Source organism: Argiope bruennichi, chromosome 2 (assembly GCF_947563725.1).
Source record: "Argiope bruennichi chromosome 2, qqArgBrue1.1, whole genome shotgun sequence".
Lineage (NCBI taxonomy): Eukaryota > Metazoa > Arthropoda > Arachnida > Araneae > Araneidae > Argiope > Argiope bruennichi.
In genome coordinates this window covers 82,580,524-82,595,105 of record NC_079152.1, presented here as the reverse complement: position 1 = coordinate 82,595,105, position 14,582 = coordinate 82,580,524, and positions in this window count along the sequence as shown.

The window sequence follows — 14,582 nt, the reverse complement described above, 5'->3', positions numbered from 1 at the left end:
CAATTTTATCGACTGCACTTCTTCCATTTCTGAAAAATAACTTTATTAGATATTAAAAATTGATTTTTTTTTGTCTTCGAGAATGTCTAAAAGAAAAAGCCGTCAAAAGTCGATTTTTTCAGGTTGTAAGATTTTTTTTCTATGTATATTTTATTTGCGCAAAATGAAAGAAGGGCTACATAAAAATTTCAATAAAAAACAAGACAACAAAAGTAAAATAAAGAAAAAAGTCTCCCTAAATATAAGCAAAAAAAAAAAAAGTCTTCCTAAATATAAGCAAAAAAAGTCTTCCTAAATTTAAGCAAAATATATTCATAATATATTTTGCTTAAATTCAATATAATTCTAATAATGCTTTCTATCGTTAGTAGATTATTGATCAAAATAATATTTTTTCATAATATATATTTAGAATAATCGGCAAAAACTAAAGAACCTGTCCGCCAACTCTAACCGCTTATCCGATTTTGCCAATTTTTACTTCATATAAAGGAGTTTTTATATCTAAATATATCATCGGAAATTGCCTACATTCTTCATTTTCGAGAGATATTGCAAAATAAACCATATCACAGGTTCATGGTTTACCAAACAACCTAATTTTCACATTTTCTTTTTTTTTTGCAATTAATTTCACTCTTCTGCAAACATATCTAGACAAATAGAAATCTTTACGTTTAATGTCCATGCAGGGATGTATTTAGGGATTTTGTGGCCCTATGCAGTGCACGTTATGAGGCTCTTCCTTTAATAAACTAGTCATTTTAGTTTCACAATTCAACAAGTTTTTAATTCGCACGTTAATGATTAATTTTCATTTGATTTTTTTTATGTTAGTAACTTTGTAAAAATTCCATAAATTTTCATTAATTTATTATTATTTGAATAGATCCTCGATGTTTATAAATGCCGTAATAAGTAAGTGAAAGTACCGAAATAGATAAAAAGCCGTGTAACTATACTTAAATGAGTCTAGATAGAATTTGTACTTTTATATTTTCATTTATTTGAGAACAAGGTTAATGACATTTTTAAATTTACTTGCCACGATATCCCTTTGGCCCAGCGTTCTTAGGCAGGTGCCTAGTTTTCCTGCTGCAATTGCGTGCATATTTCAGTTTTCCTTTTAAAATAATGCTTACATGTGAGTTTTAGTTATATTAACGTCCCGTTGTAAAGCAACACTAGGGCTGTTTTGGGTCGGACCTCGTAATTTAGAACCGCGGTCAGATGACGAGGACGACACCTGAGCTGGCACCCTCCTCTCCACACCACAACAGCGGGAGGACGTTTGGCATGACGGATTTAACGTGCAACAGACCCCCTTACACGACGGTTATTCGGTGAATCGAGTCTCGAACCTGAAACCCTACGGCTCATAAGCCGAGACCTTACCACCAGGCCACCGCTGCCTTATGCTTTCATGTGAAGTGACAAGATGTAGTTATCAGAATTGAATGTCATTTTTAAATTAATTCTATTAATACTGTTGAAGAGCATATGCCAATTAAAGCCGATAATGTTTCTGAAAAATATTGTCAGCATTTTTTATCGAAAGAAATTTACATCTGTCTAATTTAAATTCGTAAAAACGTTACAGGTCTTATCTTTTCCTCAAACAAAGAAATCACATTTGCCAATTATCAATCATTTTTATTTATGATACAAAGTGGCATTTTCTCACTGTCAAGTGTGTTAACTCATCCCTTCAGATGCAGGAATCAGAAGTGCCAAAAACGGTTTTGGAAAAAACGACTTCTTTGAATTTAAAAAAAGTTTAAGGAAGTCAAAATTCAACCAGTCTATCACTATTTATGACCTTTCATAAAAGGAATATATGCCCCAACAAAGAAGACAATGCATAAGCAAAAATCCGTGAAATGAAAATTACAAAAAGATGTCCTCGAGTTTTCCATTTTCAATAAAAGAGACTATCAGAATAGTTTTCTAAAATAAAGATTAATAGCAAAATTTGAAACATAAGAAAATTGTTCTTAAAACTAACCTAAAAAGTTTTAGACTAGGTAAATAATAAATGATGTTGCAGTTTAGATTATTTTTCAAAACATAAAAAGTTTTCAATAGGTTTTAAACATTCATTAATGGATTACTTCAAAAGTTATGAAGTTTTGCTTTTATTCTAAAAAATTTCCATTGTGAGTTTCTTAACACTTTTAATGTTTATACTTGTATAGGTTTAACATTTAAGAATCATCTAAACTAGAACAAAACTTTATCTCTTCAAAGATCCAACCATCCAAAAGCATAGCAAAGCTCGTTATATGAGTAGAAATTAAGAATTTTTAGCCGGATGTACTCGAAAAAAAATCCCCTATATTTTTTAAGTCCTTTTAAAAATTAATACAACTCTTGTAATTAATGTTTAAATCACAAGAACTATGTCAAAGAGCAGTCTGTATCATTCTTAATGCTATAAGGGTTGCCCAAATGAAAAGTGGACAAATTGAATGAAAAAAATACCTTTATTGGAAATTTTTTTTAAAATATGCCATGGGCGTTGTAACGCAGGTCCTATCATTGAGGTAGTCTTTGCTGCAAAAAGATGGTGGTTGATTCTTGAGGAAGTCCTGACCAGCTTCCTTCACTTCGTCGTCTGAATGGAAACGTGTCCCCTGCAATGCTTTCTTAAGTGGCCCAAAGATGTGGAAGTCACAGGGTGACAAATTCGGACTCGACAATGTGTGCTCTAATACTTCCCAACGGAAATTTTCTTAAAGATATCTAGGTTTTGTGGGAAATGTGTGGGCGGGCTTTGACATGGAGAAGGATCATTTGTTGTGTGAGATGACCTTGGCTGTTTCCTTTTGATTGTTTTCCGTAGTTTAATCAGAGTACAGCAGTATTGTGTTGAATTGATAGTGTGTTTCCTTGAGGTAGGAAATGAATCAAGAGTGGACCATGGTAATCGACGAATCGGAAACCGTACTATCGGGCATTTTTCCGATCTGGATGCATCCGTGTAGACTTTACATTCGATCAATTTCCTCTACCATGAATAGTCTTCGCTGTTGAGCGCCGTATACAGTGCATATCTTCTACCGCCCTTTATATCCTTGTTCGGCGACGCTGCTATAGATACAGTCTTTCTGACACAATCGCAAGTGTACACTTTTCCTTTGGGCAACCTTCATAATAATGTGCAACCGGTTGCTTTGTATTGGAGAATACAAAAGCAATTACGGCTGCACAATTAATTATTGATATTCTCATTTTTCTTATACCAATTGGCAATTTTTTAGAATTTCTTGCCAAATTTGTGCATTGATTTCTTTTGATCATTTAATTGTACAGCCGTAATTGCTTTTGTATTCTCCAAGACAAAGCAACCGGTTGTACATTATTATGAAGATTGCCCAAATGAAAAGTGTACACTTGCGATTGTGTCATGATCAAAAAAAATCAATGCCCAAATTTGGCAAGAAACTCTAAAAAATTGCCAATTGGTATAAAAATGAGAATATCAGTTTGTACAGATAATTTTAAGGTAAACCTCATTAACTCAAATTTAAAAAAAAATTCACTAAAGAAAACTGGAGAATTTTTCACCATAAAATTAAAATGGTTTATTGTAGGAGCGTATATATTTTAGTTTCGAAGTTTTTCGCCTTTTTTCACTACCATCCATTTTTAATAAACTATTGATCGAACGATTTATGGGTTCTTTGAAAACCGGATACGGAAATTCGAAGTTTTCAAAGAAACTTAAAATTTAAGCAAGCTCATAATACTAAAGCTTCCCTTCTATTTTTTTGTGTCACGTAGTATCAAATATTTCAAGTGAGAGGCTTTTTCATAAATAGGCTTTCAAAGCGTTAGATAAATATAAAAGAAATAAAGAAAGGAGAAGGAGGGGTGTGAGAAGCAAAACATTCCCATTAGAATCAATTGTTTCTTGTAATCCAACCATAAGAAATTTAAAGTATTACACTTAATTATTACTAAAACCTTTCTACTTTCTCGTATATGAAATACACAGAAAACCTTTCAAAGTTTCAAAAATTCGAAATCGAGATCTCGAAGTTGCACTCGCGTCCGAGAAATGTATTTTTGGAGTTATGTCAGTCTGTATGTCCATCTTTCTTTGAACACGGTATCCCAAATGGGTCCTGGATGGATGTAATTTTGTTTATGGATATTACTCCAAATTTGTAGATTTCTGTCAAATATTAAAAAAAATAATAATCCAGAATAAAACTTTCTATCCGGTCGTGTGAGTACAAGCGAATACAAGTACTGCAAAAGTAGAGAGTAAGAATTCATAATGTCTTCAAATAATTTTTGCCATTCAGCAATAATTTTCAAAAAATATTGTTTCTGGTCGTCAACTTTTGTTCTGCTCGCATTATAATCTTGAATTGATTTAACACCTATTTCGTAGTGTGTTTTAGAATCCCAACATTTTTAAGAATTTGCAGTTTATCAGAATTTTTTTTATTTCAAAGATCCAAATCGGATTGCTAGAAATGTGTAGGAATGCTGAACTTTTTGAAGAATTCGAATTTTAATGACATGATAAAGTAATCGATTTCTTTATTCTAAGCAGCAGGAGTGATGTCTCCGAAAATTTTCTCGTATACACTTTAATTAAAGCGTTTATATATCGTTTAATCGAAATCGTTTATCGTTTAGTGTATATCTTTGGCGAACAATAATTACGAAAGAAACTATTAAAATGTGATCGTTGGCGCTTAGTCAATGAAATACAATTTATATGTAAAAATAAGAAAATAGAATATGTGTCTTGGATTTTTTTCCCTACCACTTATACCAAAATTTGTCATAAAACAGCTAATGTAGTAGCACAATTGAACCGTCATTTCACATATTTAAGTCACTGCGTTTTTGAGATATTATGTTTTCATGTTTTGTGAAACTACAGACCATAATACGGTTCATTCCTCAATATATTTGGATTATATTTGACATATATCTACACTTCAAATTCCTGTGCCACATTTTATCTACCTAGCTAGCTGTCTACGTTTTGTAGTTAGCGTGTCAATTTATATTCAAACAAATGCACAGAAATATTTCCTATGAATGGATTTCGTTCAAAATTTGATATAAATCTACAAATTTGGAAGAGAGACCATATATCAAATTACATATGTCTAACTCAAAGTGTTTTTGAATTATGGTTTCATCGAAATAGATGGAAAGGCAAGTAGATATAATTTCAAAAATATGCTTTTCAAACTCAGGGAGATTTAGAATGTAGAGTTCGTCAAAATATCGAATTCGTTTTTTTTTTTTTTTTTTTTTTTTTTTTTATGATTACAGTAGTTTCTCCTTGCATACTTTGTATACAAGAAAATAAAGAAAATGAACTTCTTTCGAAATGATTTCGATTAACCATCTTGTGTACTTTCTTTCTCAAACTCAGTGAGTTTATTTAGCTCATCATCGTCGTTATCATCATCAATTGAAAAAGCAATAGACAATATAACTTGCCAAAGCATCTTCTAATGTTTTGTAAGCATCTTAGTTTTCTGTCGAGAAAGCTACTTGAAACTACAGTTTATAGTTTAACTTGGTGTATATCGCAAAACTAAGTGCCTAAAATAAGTCAATAATTTGATGAAATGTATAACTAATCAGAAAACTATTTTTTTTTGCATTGAAGTTATATAACAAGAAGGTAAAGAGAACGAAGTCTGAGAATTTGAATGAATTAATTCTAATATTACTAGCTCTGCAAAAAATAAAAATAAAAAATATATTTAAAAAAATAGAAATACTACTTTGATAAATACTATTGTAAAAAAATTAACGAACAGTAAAAATTTTGCAAAAAAAATATTTCTGTAAGGTTGAAAACAAACTTCAGCTTTTTTTCTAAACTCGATTTTTCGCATTAGGTCCACAAAATGCTGCTTTGTTTTTCAATATATACGTTTGACAAACAAGCTGGGGGAATCTACAAAATTAAAAAGAAATGTGCACAATCATAAAGTAAGTACATCGTTGAGAAAACATGTGCTTAAAAAAAAGATGCCTTTTTTTTAATACTGTAAGGACGATGAACTTGTTCTTAATGCTATCCTAAATAACATTAGGAACATTTTCCTAGCTAAAACTAAAAATCTTTTTTTACATTACTTGGCAGCTTTTAAGCGATTTTTGTCGAAGATATGATAAAAGTTTCCCTTCTTATAACCTATGAACGCCCTTCCGTGTACATATGTGTGTTCTTATGGCAGGATGGTTATAAATATTTGAGGATGCATTCGGTAAATTCATAGATATAGTCACTTTTGTATCTTTGACTTGCGCTTTTCATTAATAATTTCTTCTTTATTTTGTTAAATTATCGACATTTACATTTTTTTATGATACCTCTACCCAAAAAGGTCTTTTTGGGTCACTCAGTACCCAAAATGACCATCTCAGATCTATGGGTTTTGAATATTTATTGTTCTTTCGGAAGAATGATGTCTCAAACATAAGATTTATGGAATAAAAGGCAAGATAAACAAGATTTATATTAAATATTGCAAGGATTACAACAATATATCTTAATAGCATAAGTTTTTCAATATTTTAATAGAAAAAGAAATTGTTAACAGAATTTTAAAGAGAGCGATGGCAGTAATGACGTAATTTATTACAAATAATTAAAATTAATATTATAAATTCATTGAAAATTAAATTCTTTTTACAGAAATTTTAATGAAGAGGAAAAAATGTATCGTAACTGAAGATATGAACGAAGCACGAAGCAAAAACACATAAACGTGAACATAAAAATACAGACAAAACTATTATCAATGTCAAAATTTAGGTGCAGTAAAATTTAACCATCAATCATAAATCAAATATAACGACACAGAATGTCCAATGTTGCATCTAGCATAAGTTCATAAGGATTATATGACAGATTATTCTTCAATAGTGCACAATACAAATAATGAGGCCCATACTCAAATTACTATGATTATTAATACAAAAGAGATTTTCTTCATGATACCTGAATCTCTAAAATAAGAAGCAAATAATTTTTAATATTATACAGAGAATAAGGTGCTGCAGAAGGGCTTTTCACAGTTTCATACATATAAGCATAATCGACAGGGAGTCTGTTATTCAATTTTGTGGATTTTATTATAAAAAGCTCAATTTTATCACATTCTGAATCGGCACCATTGCATAAAAATATTCGGAATTTAAAACTCGAGTAAAAATTGTTTTATTTAAATAATAATTTTCAGATTAATTGCCAAAAAATATGGAACTTTGAATTGGAAAACAGTGAACACCATTAACAGAAAAGACAGTTTTAGATACATTTTGTAATTATAGTAACGTTAATTGAAGATGTTGTACTGCATAGCCCATACAAACAATTGTCTTTTACCAAATTTTTAAACTTAAGCTGTAGTATATAAGAAAGTCGATGAAAAAGCTTTCAGATTTTCCTCACCGCATCGATACCAAGTAACATTGGCAAAAAATCTGCGTCCATTTTTTTGACGCAGTTCTGACATCTATTTGATGTCTCTTCTAAGCGCAGCTTTTGGATATTTAAATTCAGTGCTGGATTTATGATGCCATCCTGAAATATTTCTTCAGCGCATAAAAACTTCTCGTTTATATTCCAGAAGTTCTGAAAGATCACGTCTTCAGGCCGAAAGTTTCATTACCATAAATAAATATTCTCTATTGATTCTTAAAACATTTTTTCGTGATCTGTGTAAACAAGACGTTTTATGTTGGAATGTTTCGTGGATAGGCAAGAGTTAGCGATAAAACTTTTTCTATTGCCTTCATTTTTAAAATGCTGTCAATACTAAAAGAATACTTCTGATGGATTGGAATGTTTTTGACTATTGTTTTCAAACGCCGTTGATGCTTCCATGGTCACTTGCTAAAAATGTCTGCACATAAACACAAAGCAATTATTTAAGATTAAAATAAACATTATGAAGGCAACATTATTTTTATTTTCATTTATTATATTCCTTTCTAATTATGTTTTAATAACAATTTCGGAAATATAACCGCCTTTTTTGAAAGTTATAAAAATAACTATCAGAAAAATTTTGGGTACAAATAAGACAAAGATATTCGGCAGTTAAATTTAGTTTTCTTGTAAATACTTATTTAGGGTAGAAAATAAAACAAGATATTGCATTTTTGGGAGTTTTTAAGATAAATTGAGCCAACACGTTTACTTATGTTGTCAAGAAAATGTGAGTGACACAGAAGTTCTCAGTCAATGTAGAATTTAACGCGAGTAGAACAAGCTTATGTTTAGTTTATATTTCTTTGTTTTAACACTTTGCTCAACACGTGAATCGTCTGTGATTTATACATTCTATCTAATTAGATATTTTCTTTTCTATTACAATTAAAAGAGTAAATAAGTAAGCATATTATTAGATAGTCGTCCGAATCACATGCGTCTATCATGGCAGCGAATGCATTAAAATGGATTTGAAAGGAAAAGATATTATTCTTACGGGACGAAGAATAAGATTATTAATAAGATTAAGATTATTAATGAACGAAAGGTTATCTTTAAACTAAGGAAGGAAGGCAAATTTTTCTAGAAAGTGACAAGTTTCTTGCAAGAACTCATTGCTCTATTCAAAGAGTTATCAATAATTCCAGATCATTGAAATCTGTTATAGCAAAGCCATCTAATGAATGTCTGTCGTAGCTCACAGCCTTTCAAAAGAGATACACCTTTAAGTCTGTATACGTCTAAATCTCAGGATTATTGTATCTCAAGGTGAAAATGGTACTAGAAAGAGATTTCAAAAAAAAAAAAAAATGTATATACGAACTTTTGAATAAAATCTGTCTATAATGGCCGTGTATCGCGTAGAAAATCAGACAAATTATTTGTCAATAAGCAACATACTCATTTCGCAAATTTGGACAAAGGACAATTTTGGACAAAGTTATTTTCTCTGACGAGAGCAAATTCCCTATCATTGACATCAATGGATGTAAATGGGCGTGGAAGAAAACCTACGGCTTTTGAGAAACAAAATCTTGTGCCAACGATTAAGCACAGTGTAGTTATATTAATGTCTCGTTTTTAAAGCAACACTATGGCTATTTTGGGACGGACCTCGTAATTTTGAACAACGGTCAGATGCCGAGGATGACACCTGAACTGGCACTCCCTTTCCATACTTCTACACCAGTGGTAGGACGTTTGGCCGCGACGGATTTCACATGCACCCGAACCGCTTACATGTCGGTTATTCAGTGGAATCGGGTCTCGAACCTGAAACCCTCCGGTTACGAACCCTAAGACCTTACTATGAGGCCACCACGGCCTTAAGCACAGTGAAAGAAGATTAATAGTTTGGATGTGCATAGTATTCTCTGGAGTAGGTGCTTAACTTTTATAGATTCAGTATTAAATCATATGGCATATATTTAAAATGGCAAAGAAAATGTGAAGCAAAGTGAACAACATTTGAACCTTGGAGATGACTTTTGGGTTTTTCTGGACAATTGTGAACGTATAGTTCACAATTTGAGATTCTGAAATGAATGAGAATATCAAATTCAGTTTTTAATGTGAAATAAAAAATCATTTACAATTCTCCTTTGAAATCGCCAGACTTAAACCTTATTGAAGACATTTGACTTACGGAAACTCAAGATTTTTCCAACATAACATGATCTCCAAAGACATGTTGAAAAGAGTAAATATTATAGAGTGGAAAACTTTTCTTCAGAAGAATTATCCAACTCAGTTCAATCTATGAACCGATTGATTGACAGAAGTCCTTAGACTTGAGATCTATTCAATTAAATACCAAATTTTAATGAACAGCCCACGATAATTGATTGTTTCAAGCCTTTTTCTTATCTGTACGCAAACTTTTCTAGTTGCTATTTATGTTTTTTGAAAGTTTAAGTAATTAAAAAAAACAATATTATCTTTTTCCTAAATTGTTATCAAAGGTTAATAAATTTTTTCAGGAATATAAAATTTGAATTGAAATCCTTATCATTATAATGTAATTAAAAAAAATTCTTTATTATTATCTATGCGTTTGTATGCAGACTTTTCTTGCTAGCTTCTTTTCTTGCTCTATTTATTAAATATATTCACAGTAAATACACGAACTTGCAATAAAGCAAGCAATGATGGATTTAACTTACTAGAGATTATTTAATAAGATTTAAGTTACATAATGTTATTTAAAATGATTTGAAATTACTTAATAACGGATAATCAATGCTTGGAAAATAAATTCATGTAGGACGGCGCCTAGGGATAAAGCAATTTATTTTTTGTAAAAAGGGATAATATCCGGATTAAACAAACAATTTATTAAGACTACATATAATTAAACATTTCAATATTTACACTATTAATAAAAATGGGGTAAGACAGTTTAATTAGGAGCAGGGTTCAGCTGTGAAATGGGGATGCCAAACATGGTCAAGCCTAAAAAAGGTTTGTTTCCGTTTTTTTCTTTTAAACCCAGGCGCCTTGACGTCACAAGCGTTCCAGCCTCCCCCATAGGATACCAAACCCCAGCCAGATCCGACTTGACACGATTGGCGTCGCCATCTCTTACTATGGAAGCCAACTAAATATACTACAATTAATCACCCTTCCCTGAAGCAAGTTTACAGCCAATATCGCTTCCGACATTCATATAAATATTCTTTTTCAAGGAATCAAGTCACCGATATTTCGTTTGGATATGTACGATCTTCAACTTTCACGATTACGATGCCTCTCCTTTATTGATAGTATTTATTTCACGAACAAACGTTGTGATCATACCCTGCCATAGAGAAAAAAATTCTCACATTAAAGAAGCAGATGAGTATTTGTTAAATATATATTCATATATTATGAAAATGATTCCTTTTTCAAATTAAGTGGAAAATTAGCACTCGAAAGACTTGAATTTGAACAATACAAGTGCATTATTTTCCAGTTCAATTATAATTTGTAATGGCACAGTTATAATGAATCTTTTAACTTAGAATCTTTGTCACGAGGCGATTCGAAATAATATATTCAGGAATGTTAATATATTATATTCATATCCTGTATAGCTGAGTATCTTCCAAATCAAATGATCTTCTGAGAGACTAATTATTGGGTATTTTTTTTATACAATGTATTTAAAAGAGGGTTATTCCAATGGTACAGAAGGTTAAAACATTGTATTTTTAAGACACAAGTAGAAAATAATGGGTTTTATCTTTATGCTGTATTCTTAACTAGATGAAGAAGTCGATATGCTGATACGCACTTCATCAACAAATTGCTCGTAGTGATTCGATTGGCTCCGAGAAATTTACTACCTATTAATGCTCTTTATCACAAAGGCTAATTTGACTTTTCTAGGCACTTCATGAATATTTTCATCAAAATGGAAACAAAATTTGGTGAAGATTTTCCTAAATGTTCTCCAGGAAGCAGACCTATTTGCAAATATAGAAACTATACTTAGAATTCCAATTCCGAAATCCAGAGTCACATTGATTAAAAGAAAATGCTACTCTTCCTCTTAACATTTTTCAAAGTCTTGCCAAAATATAAGTTCGATCAAATATTATTAGTCATCACTAAATACTACAAATAATTATTTAATAGGAAACTATTTACGGATACGTCAGCTAAAGTGTTAAAAATATGACGGATATGCAATAAAAGGAGCCAAATAGCAGTAAAAAACAATGACATAATTTATCCAAAATATGCATCGATGTGCATTGGAGAAAATTATGGTAAGATGGTAGGACATGCTTACATTTTTTACTTTACATGCTTTACATAAGATGGTAGGACAGAATGATATTCCTCGCGATGAGGTAATATTTGATGCTACAGATTTCTGACATATTAAGGACATCAAATAACCTCATCCAATTGTAAGAGTCTGAGGGTACGTTCTCAGAGTTGATTTTAATCTATTAACGCATAATAAATACTTATTTTTTGTTTCTGGGCATTGTCTGTTTCCTTTTTATTTATGTAGATTTCATATAATAAACAGCCCATTCTGCACCAGCGGGGGTCTGGGGGACGCCAGCCACTTCGCTTTTGAATGTACACTCACTAGTCCTTATAACTTCACCTGCCCCTCTAGCGAATCCAAATTTCATTGGTTTTCTTAGTGTACTCGCTACAGATGATGGGGAATATATTTGAAGTCTCAAGGGATATTTGTGAGGAAATTCAGAGGAGGCTAGGATGACGGATTTGCGTTTTGGGTTGTTTGCAGGCTTGTTTTAATTGAGTCTTTATTTATGTAATTATTCTGGTACAGCTTCTAGTATTTGTATCATTCACTTATTTTTTACTTTATTTAATGGTATAGATATATGATTTTAGAAGATTTTAGATATTTAGATTGGTACATTGTTTTATATTGCTATATGTCTATGTCTACTATATCAAATGTTTTTCATCTTTTAGACTTTGTGATATTTTTTTATGCTTATGTGTGTTATTGTTTTCTATATGTACTTTTCAACTTAATCTCCTGAACCCAGAATTGGTTTGCTAACTATTTAATTTAAATATTTTATTTTTATCAAATGAATTATAATGTATCTGGCGATAACTGTAAGCTTTTTAATAAATAATGGTTCTCTTCTCTGTGAACTTCAAGGTCTTGCATCCTTTCGGGTAGGCGTGTCGTCGTGGGTTAAACCTGGGATGGGAGGTCTAGCAGGTATCTTCGGAACACGCTCTACGACCCATCTGCTGCCACCGATGTCTATGCATCCCTTTCTTACTAGGCTCTCGTGCTAAGATTGTCTTGCCTCACGCTATGCTAAATGCCTGAAATTAAGCACTCGAGCAGCTGCTTGTAATAACTTTACAGTTATAGCTCTGCTTTTCGAAACTATATGTAGTGTTACTACAATAATTCTGACTTACCGTTTCGGTAAGTTTGGTTGCTTCCAATGATTCTTTTGTAAAGCAGATGATAATAAATATTTTCATATTAATATTAAAAGGCTTCACACTTTACGTTTTTACTAATGCAACTTAAAAGTAAATATTCTATTATAAATCATTTGTTATTACAGTTTGACTAATTCCAAATATTCTTTCATAAAGTGGCATTTGTCTGCAAAATAATGAACAGTAAATATTTTTAAATTAATAGTTGAGCGCTTTTATCGACACAATTGAAGAATAAATGCTTTGTTATAAATCACATATTATACTTATTTATTATTTACTTAAAAATTTCTCACAATTCTCAAAATGATAAAAACAGTGAAAAATAACTAAGTCTTTAAATAGTCTATATATTTAAATTATAAAATGCTTGGAGTAAGAAAGATTTAATAAAATCTTCTCATTACTGAATTCTTCAGATATACAAAATATAATGAAACTATTGATTCTGAATGTCCAAATATTAAAATTTTCTCCTATATAACAAAATCTTTTTATGTGTTTAATTCGTTACCATTATTTTCCCTTGCTTTTTCAATTACTTATTTTGACTGTCTTTACAAGAAACATTTTTATTAGACTTAGATTTCGTTAAAAATGTACAGTTTTTAATTCTTCGACATTTTGGAATATTCGATTATTAATATTATTACTTTTGAGAATATTTGCAAAGCACTAAAAACTATATTCGATTTAACATTCACAAACAGTACCTAATAGATAATTTTTTAGTTCAAAAGAAAAGATTTCAACTCCTTGCTTCTAGTAGGCCCCATAAAATTTACAAAAAATGACTTGTTAAAAAATATTATATCTACAGAATGCACGCAAAATTCCGTAAGTGTTAATAGATTTAAAAAAATATACATCCTTTCTATGTAAGAGGTTGCATTTACCATGAGTGCAACAAACAAGTCTGATCTTCAGCTGTTATTTAATCTGATTGATTTATATATAATCCATACTTTTATGAAGAGTTAGAACATAATTTAAATATGTGATTCAGTTTCTATCCATAAGCAATAGATTCTTGTTTCAATTGTACTCTGATGCTATGAATCAGGATAAATAATCTAGACAGTTGAGGAACTGGTCGTTCCCTTCTTGATATACACTACATTAACGGCACATGTTGGTATCAGCACGATGGGATACCTGCTTATTAATCATAACACATCGCGATTGATGAAGTTATAACCTGGCCAGTGGATTGGTTGCGGATTTACAAGACACCCAACTCCTGTGCGGGTCGTCGTGGGGTAGACTTAAGACCAAGACACCAAACTCCACTTGCCTGGCCAACCTGAAGCAGACACTATTCACCATAGACAGAATTCTATAGAAACTCATTTACGACATTGTCCTACAAAAATATTGCAATACCATTGACGAACGGTGAGACAATACTACGCAAGTTAATTTTATTGGGGTTAAACCAGCAATGTTTTACAAATTGTAGCAGTTTTATAATTTTTCCTGAGAATAATGATGTACTGAAGGATCCTCTTGGATCATTAATGGGATATATTATAGTATAAGTACAGGAATGAGTGGTAATTGCATATGACAAACATAATCTCCTACACAGAAGGTTGCTAATTTTCATAGCATCTATCAGGGTAAAATGACTGTATAGTCAGCCTGTATATTATCAGTTTCA